Here is a 14,543-nt window from a genome sequence, read left to right as displayed (position 1 = left end):
ATGTAACTTAAATAAATAAGTAAATTACCTTACTGATGGCAACACAGGATAACCTGCCATAAGCAGAGCTCTTTTTTGTGAGGGAGTAGGGAGTGAGAAGTCTCACTATGTTGTCTAGGCTGGACTGAAAACTTACAACCCACCCCCACTCCCGAATCAGCCGCCCAAATGTTAGAATTATTGGTATTTACCACGTGCCCGGCTAGAACTCTTCCTTAAGTACTCACGTACCCTTTACAGGCCAGTTTATGGGAATTTATCCACTCAGTGGTACATACTATACACAAAGGGTGGTGTTGCAAACAGAAGCAAGGCAGAGCACTGGGCATTACAAATAACACTTCCATTCATTTAGATGGAACCACCCTATACAGTAGTTATTTCCCAGTTCCCAAAGAGACTGCTTATTTCTTATCCTCAACATCCCACAGGGACCAAATGCCCCCAGTGCTGTCTCCAGCAGGAAGGAAACCCTGACTTCCCTGGCTATTTCAGTTACATAAATCAACACTTCCTCAGCCAGGCAGTGTTTAGACCCACATGCGTTTCAGCAATACCCACCGACTGATAACCACATTACATTATGCTGGATTAATGTACTTAGATCAATACATTTCTAACTACAAAAGGCTTTTTATTGCTGTAAAGATCCTTCAAAAAAAGTTCAAAGATTTTCCTGTTAGATAAACAGACATAGTAGAGGCGCCACCATCCACAAGCAACATCTGTGGCTCAAGAGACAGTGGAATTTCAGGGGGTGAGTAAATCTCTTAAATTGCTTATTTTGCATATGCATATACATATATACATACATACACACAAATAAGTAAAAAAATGTAATTTTTTTAATTAAATAAATAAAAATAGCCAGGTGGTGGTGGGACCCTTTAGAGGGATGCCTTTAGAGGGACGTAGATCTCTGAGTTCGGGAGCCCAGCCTGGTCTACAGAACTAGTACCAGGATTGCCAGGGCTACACAGAGAAACCTTGTCTCAAAAAAAAAAAACAAATAAATAAATAAATACTAGCTTGCACAGTGGCTCATGCCTATAATTCCAGCACTAGGAGGCTAAAGCAGGATTGTCACGTTTGATTGCAACCTGGGTGACACAGTAAGTCCCTGTCTCAAAAACACAACGTGCATGCCTGGCAAACATAAGAACCTGACTTCTAGCCCCAGAACCCAGGTAAAAATACCCTGTAATCCCAACACTCGCTGGAGCTCCCTGGCCAACCAAGCCTGCCCTACTGTGACCAGTGAGGAACCCTGTCTCAAACAAACAAACTAATTAATTTAATGTATATACACATATACAAACCAAAAACTATTTCAGAGTCTAAGATTGGTGGGCATGGTAACATAACCTTTAATCCCTGCATGATTATAGATTCAAGGCTGGCCAGGTCTACAGATTTCTACCTGTTTACATAGATAGATGACAAACAGACAGACAATCCTAATTTTATGTGAGACGCTGCCTCCAAACAAAAAAGGCCAAAGTCACTAAGCACACTGGTACACGTCTATAATCCTAGCACTAAGGAAGCAGAGGCAGGAGGATCAGTAATGAAGGCCATTCTGGGGTAAGTATACAGTTTAAAGCCAGCCCAGGCTATAAAAGACTCTGACTTTTTTCCAACATGGGAGGGCCTGGCTCAGATTTTCACCCATTATTTTCCCCCTGGGTTTTATCCATCTGTTGCCACACTATTCACCCACAGTGATTATAGGGCTTTCACTAATTACTAAGAAAAAAAAACCACTAAAAAAAATAGAATATCCTATGTGGGCATGGAGGCACATGCCTGTACTAGCAGCCCTTAGGAGGCAGGAGGTTCCTAAGTTAGAGGATCATGAGGCTGAGGCCAGTCTGGGCTACATAGTCAGTACAGCCACAGCTGCATAGAAAAACCTATCCCAAAGAGTGGGAGTGGGTGTGGGGATGCAAGTATCCTGCCCCCTCATTCCCAATCCACCTTGCCCCAGACTCCTCTCAGACTCAGAAACTGAGTTAGCACCTCCACAACTCTAAACCTGGGTCCCGGAGCTCAGGTGAATTCTGATCTCCATGTGGGCACTAAGCCACACACTGGTCTTCTCAAAGTACCATTATTATGTGTAGTCAAATGCCTTTGTGTGTCACTTTCCCGGTCTTTTGTTTCCAAATCTGATCCATTACCATGAAAAAGGTTCATTTTTCAAGGTTCTGAAGCTCACCATGTAACTGCTTCACATCCTATACTGTTTCAAAATGTGGACAGGATCCTTTAAGATTGTAGCTCACCTAGTTTTTGGCTTCCCATAATTCTTCAAGTTCATTATCATCTTCTATTTTGCCTCCAGTCTAATTAGTTACCCATCTCTGTACTTGCCCTTCACTCACAAATTACCCCATTTAACAGAGGGAGATGCCAAGGCCAAAGCAAATACAAGTGCCTGCCACATAGCAAATCTTTCTCATATCTGGTAAGAGAACACAGAAAAAGTGAAAAACTTCGAACATTTGTTTCTCTCTGAGGATATTTAGCCTTATCAGAGTACCAAGACCCTTCTGATCTGAGAGTCCAGGCTAGGGCCCTAACACCATGAGCATCATAACCAACCTGTGCTAACCAGCTAGTCCATTACCTCTGATTCACTGATTCCCTCAAGTTTACTGAGCACCTCTGGCAGGAGTTATCACCTTCACAGCAGTGTGTTCCAATATTTATAACAATGCTGGTTTTGTGATATAACCTGGTAAGCCACACCACTAGGGGGAAAAAAAATCTCCTTTAAGAATGAAAAAGGGGGTTGGGATTTGGCTCAGTGGTAGAGCGCTTGCTTAGCAAGCAGAAAGCCCTGGGTTCGGTCCTCAGCTCTGGAAAAAAAAAAAAAAAAAAGAATAAAAAAGGGAAAAGGCCGGGCAATGGTGGCACACACCTTTAATCCTAGCACTGGGGAGGCAGAAGCTGGCAGATCTCCGTGAATTTGAGGCCAGCCTGAGCTACAGAGCTAGTATCAGGACAGCTAGGGCTGTTACACAGAGAAACCTTGTCTCAAAGGAAAAAAAAAAAGGAATGGAAAAAGGGAGCCAGGTGGTAGTGGTGTTGAAAATTAATCCCAGCACTCAGGAGGCAAAGGCAAAGTGAATCTCTGGTGCAAGGCCAGCCTGGACTACAGAGTGAGTTCCAGGACAGTCAGAGCTACACACAAAAACCCTATCTCAAAAAAGCCAAAAAAGTGCTGGGCAGCAGTGGCGCACTTAGTCCCAGCACTTGAGGTAGAGCCAGGCGGATCTCTGTGAGGCCAGCCTGGTCTACAGATCGAGATCCAGGACAGGCGCCAAAACTACAGAGAAACCCTGTCTCAAAAAAACCAAAAAGAATGAATGAAAAAGGGAAGCCTCCTAAAAAGAGGTGTCATCTCTGCTATGGTGTGGGTGTGGTTTAAGTGTCCTCCACACAGAAACCACAACGTGCTGTCCTTAGGTTTATAGCCAAGTGGGGTGGCATCGGTCTGTCGTCTCAGCACTGGGGAGATAGGAGGCAAGAGGAGCAGCAGTTTGAGGCCAGTCTTGGTCACATAGCAAGCATACCCGAGAAGCTCCAGGAGACCTTGTCTAAACCATGTCCCTCTGCCAAACAGAGGGTGGAAATTTAACCAGGCTATATGCTACTTAGACACGAGTCCTTTGGTGTGGCGTTAGTGGTACAAACCTGTAATAGTAGTTACTCCAGAGGCTGAGACAAAAGGATTCCAAGATCAAGTCCTTCTTGAACAACAAAGTGAGTTCAAGGCCAGCCTAGGCAACTTATCAAGATGCTGTCTCACAATTAAAACAAAAAAATTGGGGGGATAGGGGCTGGAGAGATGGCTCAGTAGTTAAGAACACTAACTGGCCGGGCGGTGGTGGCGCACGCCTTTAGTCCCAGCACTCGGGAGGCAGAGCCAGGCGGATCTCTGTGAGTTCGAGGCCAGCCTGGACTACCAAGTGAGATCCAGGAAAGGCGCAAAGCTACACAGAGAAACCCTGTCTCAAAAAACCAAAAAAAAAAAAAAAAAAAAAAAAAAAAAAAAAAAAGAACACTAACTGCTCTTCCAGAGGATCCAAGTTCAATTCCCAGCCCTACAAAGTAACTCACAACCACCAGTAAGTCCAGTTCCAGGAATTCAACACCCTCTTTTGACACTGTATGGATGAGGTATACAGACTTACATGCAGGCAAAACACCCATACACATAAAATTAAAATTTTTTAATGTTTAAAAAATATTTGAAGACTGGAGATACAGCTCAGTGCAGTTCAACAGCAAAAGCACTTGCTTAGTATTCATGAGAACCTGGGTCCAATCAACAACATGGAGGGTGGCTTTGGAATTAAAGAGAATTAATCCTTAGGGTGACGCTCCCTTGGTTAAATCTGGTGACCTTTTAAGAGAAAAACTGGGGAGATGGCTCAGCAGTTGGGAGCACTTACTGCTCTTGCATAGAACCCAGGTTCATTTCCCAGTGCCCACAGTTCCAGAGAATTCAATTCCCTTTTCTGATATCCTCCAGCTCTCATGCACATATGTGGTACACATACATACACTGAGGCACATATATATAAACATAAAATATTTTTTAAAAAAAGCTGAGTGTGGCACATGGGTTTAATCCCAGCACTCAGGAAGCAGAAACAAGTGGATGTCTGAGTCTGAGGCCAGCCTCTTCTACAGAGCAAGTTCCAGGACAGCAAGAGCTACACAGAGAAACCTTGTCTTGAAAAATGAATAATAATAATAATAACAATAATAATAAAGTACATGTGTGCATATGTACAGTTATATACACATACACACACAATAACAGCCTGCTCCTGACTCTTGCCATGTAACACCCTATGCTAGCTCAAGACTCAATAAACTTCTTCATAAAGTAGCCTGACTCAGCCATTTTGTTACAGTAACAAACGATACAAGAAACACCAGTTACCTCTTTTTTAACACTATCTGAGCTGGACTTCCTTCCAAGTGATAAATATATGCAGGTCCATCTCCTCCCAGGACACTCACCCTAACCCCCAAGCTCCTCACCATCTCTCCTCTTCACTGAGGGCAGTGCCTACAAATGACCAGCAAGAAGCCTTAGAAAGAAAACAGGTCTGCAGTAGCCTCCTGCCCGGACTTGACTATCCCAGGAGCTGAGGACCCAGGAAACTCTCCAAGTGCTTCTCCACAGAAGAAAATAGCTCGAGTTGAAACGCGTCCACATGGTCCACCGACAGATTTAGAACTCAAATTATAGCCTCGGCAAGGAGTCTTCACAAAGGACTCAAATTAAGCAAGACCCGGAGGGATATGAACAGGGAGAGACTGCATTAAGTCAAACTAGAAAGAGAAGTACAGGTTGAGCTGAGTTAGTGGTATACAACTTGTTGAAATGCTAAGCCAAGGGGCTCACCCCGTTCAGTGCTCTCTGCTCAGGCCAGCTCTCTGGGTTCCCAGCCTGAAAGTAGCCTGTGGCCTCAAAGCAGAACTTACTCAGATTTCAGCTGAGTTCATTTCTGTCCTGTGGACCATCTCTCAATGCCAGCATTCATCTCCTTAGGCTCCTGAGAGCTCTACCTTTAGCAAAGCAGATAAAATTAGCTACTGCAGTAAACTTGGAATCCAGGGTGGGCCACTAAAAAAGTACACAGGAGATTTGTAAACACCATGGAAAACCTTCCTTTGAGCCAGGCCAAAGTCACCTAAAACTTACAGAAATGTAGTGAAGTCCTCTGTCCCTTGCCCCCTTGCACCTTCTCCAGATCTAGGATGACCCATTTCCTGCTTCTGTCCTTTCATACCAAGGCCACAACCTGGGTCTCCTCTTTTGATCAAGGGGTGAATCAAGGCTCGAGGCAGCAGGAAACCCTGAGAGAGCAAAGGAGCCCTTTCTTCTCTTCTCTCAGGAAGGGAAGGTCCTCTCTGCAGAAAAGACTAAGGGTCACGGCAGGAAGGGGGTTCCTTCCACAGGCTTGACCTTGTGATAATAGAGAGACATTGTTTCTGTCTTGTCTCTCAGTGCCCAGTCTTCTGACACTGGCCTAGGGGGTCAGGAAAATTAATAACCAGAGCAGCATGTGGTGCTGCACACCTGTGATCCCAGCATCCAAGAGGCTGAGGCAGGAGGACTGGCAAAAGTTTGAGGTCAGAAAAAACCCTGTCTTAAGAGAAAGAAAGTTGGGCACGGCAGGCCATGACTTTAATCTCAGTGTTTAAAAGTCAGAGGCAGGCAGATCTCCGAGTTCCAGGCCAGCCAAGAAGACATAATAGAGACCTTGTTTCAAAAAAAAAAAAAAAAAAAAGAAAAGAAAAGAAAAGAAAAGAAAAGAAAGAAAGAAAGAAAGAAAGAAAAAGAAAGAAAGAAAGAAAGAAAAAACACCCTCTAGTTGCAGGACTTAGAAAACCATGGGGGTGGGGGGTTGTTATTTTTTTTTTGTATTTCTTTGCATATAGGTCCCCTAACTTTCCCTCTAGTCACAAAAGTCTCAGTCCTCTGAAAACTGAGATAAAAGTCATGAAAAAGTCCAACACTCTGGAAAGCCTAAGCAAGATGATTCAAGGACAGCATAGGCTACATAAATGGGGAGTCAAGGGGCAGCCTGGGATACATGTTTTAGACACAATGATGACTGAGAAACAAACCAAAGGACTGGCAAGAAAAACTAAACTTTGTTTAGTTTTCTAAGTCTTTCTTAGTCATTTCTAAGTCTTTCCCTTCACAATAGAGACTTGGATAGCTCCAAGGTTAAACGATAAGTCTCTCTCACAGAGGTTAAGAAAGGAAATCTCAAGAAGGGAAAAAACCTCAAGCAAGCAGGTAGGGAACTGCTATGCTGCGGGACCCCTCAGGAAAATGAGAAATCCACTGTGTCTCTTATAAGGAAAAGGGAACATAGCTAAAGTGGAACAAAGGCCAGGCACAGTGGCTCATACCTATAATGCCATCATTCATGAGGCTGAGGCAGGAAGATGACCATGAATTTGTGATTACCATGGGTGCAGAGTGAGTTCCAGACCAGCCTGTGTAAAGAAAGAAGGGCCAAGTGGTGGTGGTCCACGCCTTTAATCTTAGTGCTCCTGAGGCAGAGGCAGGCAATCTCTGAGTTTGAGGCCAGCCTGGTCTACAGAGTGAGTTCCAGCACAGCAAGGGCTACACAGAGAAACCCTGTCTCAAACACCCCCCCAAAAAAAACAAAGAGGGGGAGGGAGGAAGTAGGGGGACACAGAGATCACCCAGAAAAATGAGAAAAAGAGTATGCCTGAATGGTAACATATAGCATGTAATCCCAGGACTTGCTTAATAGGCTGAGACTGGAAAAATCTTCTATTTATTGATTTATTTTTTAGTTTTTTTTTGAGACAGGGTTTCTTTGTGTAGCCCTAGCTGTCCCAGAACTAGCTCTATAGACCAGCCTGGTCTCAAACTCAGAGAACCGCCTGCTTCTGCATCCTTAGTGCTGGGATTAAAGGCGTGCGCCACTATGCATGACTGGAAAATCTTAATTCAATGACAACCTAAGCTATAATGCAACAAGACTGAGTCTAAAAAAAAAAAAAAACCTTAAAAATGTGGAGAGGCCAGGCATGATGACATCAGCCTTTAATTCTAGCTCACATGGGTCTCTGCAGGCAAATCTCTATGGGTTCAAGGCTACCAATGAGAGCTACATGGTGAGACCACCCCATCCCCCCAAAAAAAGAGGGCATCCCAAAAAAAGAGGGCTTGTAAAAAAAAATTAGGGACAGTTCAGACAGTGGGGAAAACCTCCAAGAAGCACTTCAGATCATTTGGTGAAACTTGGAAAAAGAAAGAAGTCACTCAAAGTAGGGATGGAAAAGCGGGGAGGAAATTTCAGAGAGGCGATCTGTCAAAAAATGGGACACAGGCCCGGCGTGGTGGCGCATGACTTTAATCCTAGCACTCCGGAGGCAGAGGCAAGTGGATCTTTGTTCCAGGCCAGCCTGGGCTACACAGCGAGTTCCACGACAGCCAGGGCTATTATATAGAGAAACAAACAAAAAAACAAAACAGGACAACAGCTCAGAGAAACAACGACCTCCTCAGAAAATTGTGGGAGGGGGTTCGCGGAGAGGCAGAGTCATCTCAGAAACATCCTCCATAGACGAAAGAACGTGTAAGTGTCTCCCAAGGGAAGTGGAACCTTCCTGAGGGAGGCAAGGAATCCCAGAAAGGAAGGGAGGGGGCGCTCATCACACAAAAAGCCACTTTTTACAGAAGCTGGGGACTGAGGCCAGAGACTCTTGGAAAAGAAGGGAGTTCCTCCGAGAACGACTGCACGCCCCCAAAGAGGCAGGGTATCTCTGAGATAAGGACTCGGCGATGGGGGCTCCCCTCGGGAACCCAGGTCTCAGACTCCCCGAGAAAATTGAGAGTTCACGTAAAAAGGGCTCTGCCTCACAGGTGGGGCTCACAGCGCGGGGGTGGGGGATAAACAAGGGTCCTCAGGTTAGAGCCTCAGAAAAGTTGAGTTTACAAAGGCGCTCGCTCTCCTCAGAGGGGCAGCGTCCCCAAAGAGGACACTCGGAGACGCAGGATTCCCCTTTCTGGGGGACTCCGGAAAAGCTCGGGCTCTCCAGAGGAGCACCCTCGGAGAGGCGAGTCCTACAGAGAAAGGGCACCTTCAGACATTAAGTTCCCCAAAAGAAGGGTGTCCCCAAACGGGGGACCCCAGGAAAGGGCACGCAGACGCGGGGTTCCTACCGAGAACGAGTCCTCAGACACAGGGGGCCTTCGGATGCAGGGTCGCCTAAAGAGTCCGGTAAGGAAACGCACCGGCCCGGCCAAGCGGAAGCCAGGGGAGCCCGGGGCACCGGAAGCCGGGGACCCCGGCAGCGGCGCCGGCCCCGCACTCACCGAAGTTGCTGGGCTCCGCAGGATCGGCAGCTGGGCCCCGGGCCGGCCACGGGCAGAACGCTCGGGTCCGGTCCGGTCGCGTCCCACGGCGACGGCTCCCTCGGGTGGCGCCTGAGGCGGCTGCGGAGACAGGACGACGGACGACCGACCGACCGACTGCGCGGGCGGCGCGGGGCGCGCTCAGGCAGCGAGGGTGCGCGTGCGCGAGCCGGGGCGCTGACCCCGGGCGGAAGGAGCTGCTTCGGCGCGCTCGGAGCCGCGACTCGGTCTCGCCGCTCCTTCTCACACTGAAATTGCCCGCTTCACAGCCCGGCTTCCCCGGTTGCTAGGCAGATTTCGCCTCTCACACTTCCGGGTTGAAGCACGTCTCTCCGAGTGGCGGCGCCGCAGGCCAATGAAGTCTGGCCGGGGCGCTCTGGATCCGCACCCCACAGAGGGTGTGGCCAGCCTCAGGACAGACAGTTCCCAGCAGCCAATGAGCGCGTTGGCCGGCTGGCCCTCAGGATTGCGCCGGTGGCTGGGGCGGGCCCGAGGGGGCGGGGCAGAATGACTGACAAACCATCATCCAATGGCAGAATGGAGCGGGTAGCAGGGCCAGTCAAGTCGCCATGAGGGTGGGATTTAGGTCTGGGGCGGGAATGCCGTGAGGGGTGCGGCCTTGGAGGACACGTCAATTCGTGGCCGGCTTGCTCGGACTCCGGAGGGCGGTTCGACTGGACCGCCCGGCGGCCGGCAACTGACTGAGCGGAGGGTTCCCCCGCAGTGCGCAGCAGGGGCGCCCCACCCACAATGCACCGGAGGCTGTCGGGCCTGGACAGGCGCCTCTGAGTGGACCTCGGGTGGCTGGTTGCTTGGCTTGGATCCTGTGGGCGTCGGGGACGCCGCCGCCTTTGAAGAGTCTCTGGACGACCCCACCCCCATCCCCGCCGCCCATTCGGAAGAGAATCTTGAGGTTCGCGTCGCTGGTCCCGTTCTGAGGACGCTGTCGGCGAGCTCGGCCTTCTTACTCGCTTTTCTGAGAATTGCCTGAATGAGGAGACTTCGGGAGATTCAGCGTCACCGAATCTCCTGAACGCTGCTGGGATGTATGCATTATCTGAATGGAAGCCCCACCCCAATCCCTGTAGATCACATGCTGCCATGGCAAGGGGAGAGATGTGGGACTGGAGCAGCCCTAGATTCCCCTTACCCCTTTACTCAAGCTGTGGTCTTCTAACTCATTTTTCCCCCTTTGAGACGGGGCCTCAGTTTGTAGCCCCAGCTGGCCTGGAACTCACCTGCCTTTCTCTGCCTTCTTGAGTTCTTTCGGTTTTATTTTGTTGGGGGAGGGGGCTTTTTAAGCGTTTATTCTATTTATTGGGTGTCAGTGTGTATGCCATGACAAGCATGTAAAAGTCAGAGAACAAGTTGAAGGAGCTGGGCCTCTCTTTCCTCTTATGTGGGTCCCAGAGATCGAACTCAGGGCCTCAGGCTTGGTGACAAGAACCTTTACACTTTGAACCATCTAGTCCTCCCTGTTTGTTTTTGAGACAGGATCTTACTGTGTACCCCTAGCTGCCCTGGAAATCTATGTAGAGCAGGCTGTCCTCAAACTTAAGAGATCCTCCTTCCTCTACCTCACAAAGTGCTCTAATTCAAGGCATGTGCCACCAAACCCGCAGGATGTATTTTGATACAGTCTCCTGTATCCCAGACTAGCCTCAAACTTGTTCCTGTGTAGCTCAGAATGATCTTGAATTCTACTACCCCTGCTTAACTCTTTTGGTCTCCTGCATCTCCACAATTTCTCCTCTAGATAGGAACATTCCAAGAACCTTTCTGCTTCCCAACCACTTCCAGATAAAACTAACATGTCACCCAAAATTTCAGCATATCATCAGGCTGACAGTAGCAAAAAGGCTTCAACTGTCTTCCACCATTTTTTTAAAGTATTTATTTTATGTGAATGGATGCTTTGTCTGCATATCTGCACCAAGTACAGTGCCCCCCAGAAGCCAGAAGAGGGCATCAGATCCCCTGGGACTTGAGTCAGACAATTATGAGCTGCCATGTGGGTCCTAGGAATCGAACCTGGGCTGGAAGAGCAGCCAAGTGCTCTTAACATCTGAGCCATCATTCCGTCCCCACCATCTCCTTTTTAGACAGGATCTCATGTAGCCCAGATTGGCCTTAACTGTAAAGTGTAACCAAGAAAGACCTTGAACTCCTGATCCTCGGCTTCCACCTCCTAAATATGTCAGGCATGTGCCACCACACCCAGTTTATGCAATGCTATGCTAATCAAGTCCTTACTAATGGAGTTTAAACCCCAGCCCCTTCTATTATTTTCTTTGGCAGGGTCTCTTGTTGCCCAGGCTGGCATTAAACTCCTAATCTTTCTACCCCTGTCTCTCCTGTGCCAAAATGACAGGAATGAACTACCATGCCTGACCCTCAATTCATTCCAAAGTCCTTGCCTTATTTACAACTGTTCCCCAACGGACCCAGCTTTGCCGAAACAGGTAACCAAATAGCCTATTGAGTCAAATAATGAAGAAGGTAGTGATGAGAAAGACCCCCAACTCTGAAGATGCAAATGGTGAGCTGATTGCCACTGCTCAGTACACAGTCACATCCAGGTACACAGATTACCAAAGGAAACTTGTTACTGGAGGGACTTTAAGAGCCAGGAAGAACGCAATAAAGGGAAACAGGCCTGTTACACCAGACAGAACATTACACTGAAGAGATACAAAGAAATTGCTGTACTAATGTAAAGGAGGAAGCCATCAAATAAGATAATGGATGAGAACTAAAATGAACTCAAGAACTCTGAGTTTGTAAACCTGGAGGGCCTGTGCGTACAAGTAAGCTAAAATTTTGGAAGGAAAATAAGTTCAGAGAGTAACAGGGATGGGGGAACCATGACTCCTTGAGTGAGCTCAATCTCAACCTGGCCCCAAGTGAAAGACTGACACATAGTCACCAGCTAAGGAAGGAAGCCATGGTCAACATGAAGACCTGTTCCCTGCACCTTGTTGGCACTCTGCTTCAGAACTACCACATTCTGCAAATGTTTGAGGCAATCAGAGTAAACAATAAACACTTGAACCTGGTGGCTCCAGAGCTGGGGACAAACCCATGTGTGCCACTTCCTAAAAAGGCCAGTTATTACCCTCACTATGTAAGAAGTCAGAACCCTGAACCAGGCCTACCAGTGCACATCCTAACACTGGGGAGGCTGAGGCCGGAGCATCTCAAGTTCTAGGCCATCCTGGGTTACAGAGCAAGACCCTGCTTCAAACAAACAAAACCAGAAACCTTCTCAAAGGCTTGCGTTGAGGATGTGAGTCAAAGCGCCTTGTACTGTGCCTGGCACTCAGTAGGACACAAAAGCTACTTTAATTCCTGCCACTAATTGGGAAGCTTTGCAAGGACAAGAATCAGCCTATTTAAGTGATCCCTTGGTACTTTTGCACATAACTCTTCTTGTTTTTCTGAGGCAGGGTCTTACTGTGTAGCCTAGGCTAGCTTAGAACTTATTATGTAGCCCAAGATGACCTAAGAATAGTCCTCTTGCCTCAGTTTCACAAGTGCTAAGTATGCTAGGTGTACAGGCAAAGCATTCATACACATAATAAATTTTAAATCTCAAATTCAGCACATGCTCAAAGGTGAGAAAACACTGAGGTCTCATGGAAAGCAAGCTCATATTAAGAATTAAAAATTGGTGCTGGAGCTGGGCAGTGGTGGCGCACGCCTTTAATCCCAGCAATTGGGAGGCAGAGGCAGGCAGATCTCTGTGAGTTCGAGACCAGCCTGGTCTACAGAGTGAGTTCCAGAACAGCCAAGGCTACACAGAGAAACCCTGTTTTGAATAACAAAACAAAAATATTGGTGCAGGAGAAATCACTCCGTGGTTTAGGTGGTTTAGATCAGTTGTTATTCTTGCAGAAGACCCAGGTTTGGTTCCCAGCATCCACCGGGCAACAAATGTGGTACACATAAAAACATGGCAGGCAAAACACATGAAATAAAAATAAGTGTTAAAAAATGGATAAGCAGTGCTCGTTACTGTCCAGCCAGCTCACGGCACCCTCTTACAGTGTTCTCAGTAAACCACCCCTGAGACCAGCCAGATGACTCAGGAGGTGCAGGTGCTTGCTACCAAGCTTGACAACCTCAATTTGATCCCCTGCCCTGAGACCCATGTAGTGGAAGGACAGAACCAACTTCCACAAGGCTAACCTCCACATGTGCTCTGTGACACACATGTGCCTACACACAAAATAAACTACACCTTTACTGGTAAAATAAATAACCCAAAATGTCCCGAGCCCAAGACTGGAAACACAGCTCCGTTGGCTTGCCTAGCATGCGCAGTGTCCTGGGTTCCATTCCTAACACCACATAAACTAGGCGCGGTGGTGCACAGCTCTCATCCCAGAATTTAGGAAGTAGACAGGAGAATCAGATGTCTAAAGTCATCCTCATCTTCAAGGACAGCCTGGACTAAGAAAAAAAAAAAAATTCCCTAAACTTTTTCTTTCTCTGGAATGAACTCTCTTTGAAGAGAGACTCTGGGTAGATGTCCTCATGAAATTCCTGAACTTCAGAGCCAAGGGCAGGTGGCAGCCTGCCCAGGACCCAAACCACCCAAAATACCTCTGTCAAAATGAGCTGGTAAGACTGGCGTGGTGGTACACAACTGTCATTCCCCAACACTAGGGAGGCTGAGGCAGGATCTCGGTGAGTTCAAAACCACCATGGGCTACATAGATATAGACCTGGTGTGTTTGTTTGTTTTAAATAAAAACTAAAGCACAAACCACTTGATGGTTGGTTACTGAAGTTCGATTTCCCTTTCCCTGGTGGCAGCTGCGATTGCATCTCCTCACCAAGGCGGGGCCCTTCCTGGGTCTGGGAAACCAAGTTGACGAACAGGCTGAGTGACATTCACACCCATATAGGGAAGTGGGAGCTGGCCCAGGCGGCCCCACAGGCGTCGGGAAGGCGGGGCCTCTGCCAACCGAAGACCTGCTGCTGGTCTCCTAGGAAGTCCCGCACAGAGGAAGCGGTTCCACCAGCACTGAAGAACGACGGAGGATGAGTAGTAACGCTGCTGAAGGTTACAGACGCCAGGCGCGAGGGCACAGGCCTGTGGCAGCACACGGGAGGCTGAGGCAGGAAGGATCCTGACCCTCTTTTGAGAAACAGCATAAAAGTCGGGTGTGGTGCCTCAAGCCTGTAATCCCAGCACTTCAGATACTAAAACGAGAGGTTCCCTGTGAGTTTGAGGATAGGTTGGCTGGCAAAGGAAGAAGAGAAGAAGGAGAAAAGAGAAAAGGGAAGTGGGCTCTGGAGAGATGGCTTAGAAACTCTAGAGCTCTTGCTGCCCTTGAAGAGACAACCAACCATGTGGGGTAGCTCACTCCGAGGGATCCAACGCCCTCTTCTGGCCTCCAAGGACACCCACAAGACACACGTGCACAGATGGACACAGACACACATATACATTAATAAATTAATTATAAATTTTTAATTTATAATAAAAAATTATATTTGAGTATATATACCCATACACACAGACAGACAGACACACAGACACACACACACACACACACACACACACACACACACACACATGGTTTTTTGAGACAGGGTTTCTCTGTGTACC

The 14,543-nt window shown here is 47.7% G+C and overlaps 1 protein-coding gene across 4 annotated transcripts in view; it reads right to left on the bottom strand.

Moving 5' to 3' along the window:
• Gatad2a (GATA zinc finger domain containing 2A) overlaps positions 1-9,062 on the bottom strand; it is a 97,085-nt gene extending 88,023 nt beyond the window's left edge. The window contains exon 1 of one of the 4 annotated variants that reach the window (XM_059244724.1): positions 8,888-9,062. The gene's annotated coding sequence lies outside the window, so the exon portion shown is untranslated. Of the gene's footprint in view, positions 1-8,734; positions 8,828-8,887 lie in introns of those variants that run through there. The other 3 variants (XM_059244730.1, XM_059244727.1, XM_059244734.1) reach the window with 3 other exon arrangements.
• Positions 9,063-14,543: the final 5,481 nt, after the last annotated feature.

Source organism: Peromyscus eremicus, chromosome 17 (assembly GCF_949786415.1).
Source record: "Peromyscus eremicus chromosome 17, PerEre_H2_v1, whole genome shotgun sequence".
Taxonomy (NCBI): domain Eukaryota; kingdom Metazoa; phylum Chordata; class Mammalia; order Rodentia; family Cricetidae; genus Peromyscus; species Peromyscus eremicus.
This window is presented reverse-complemented; position numbering and strand designations above follow the sequence as displayed.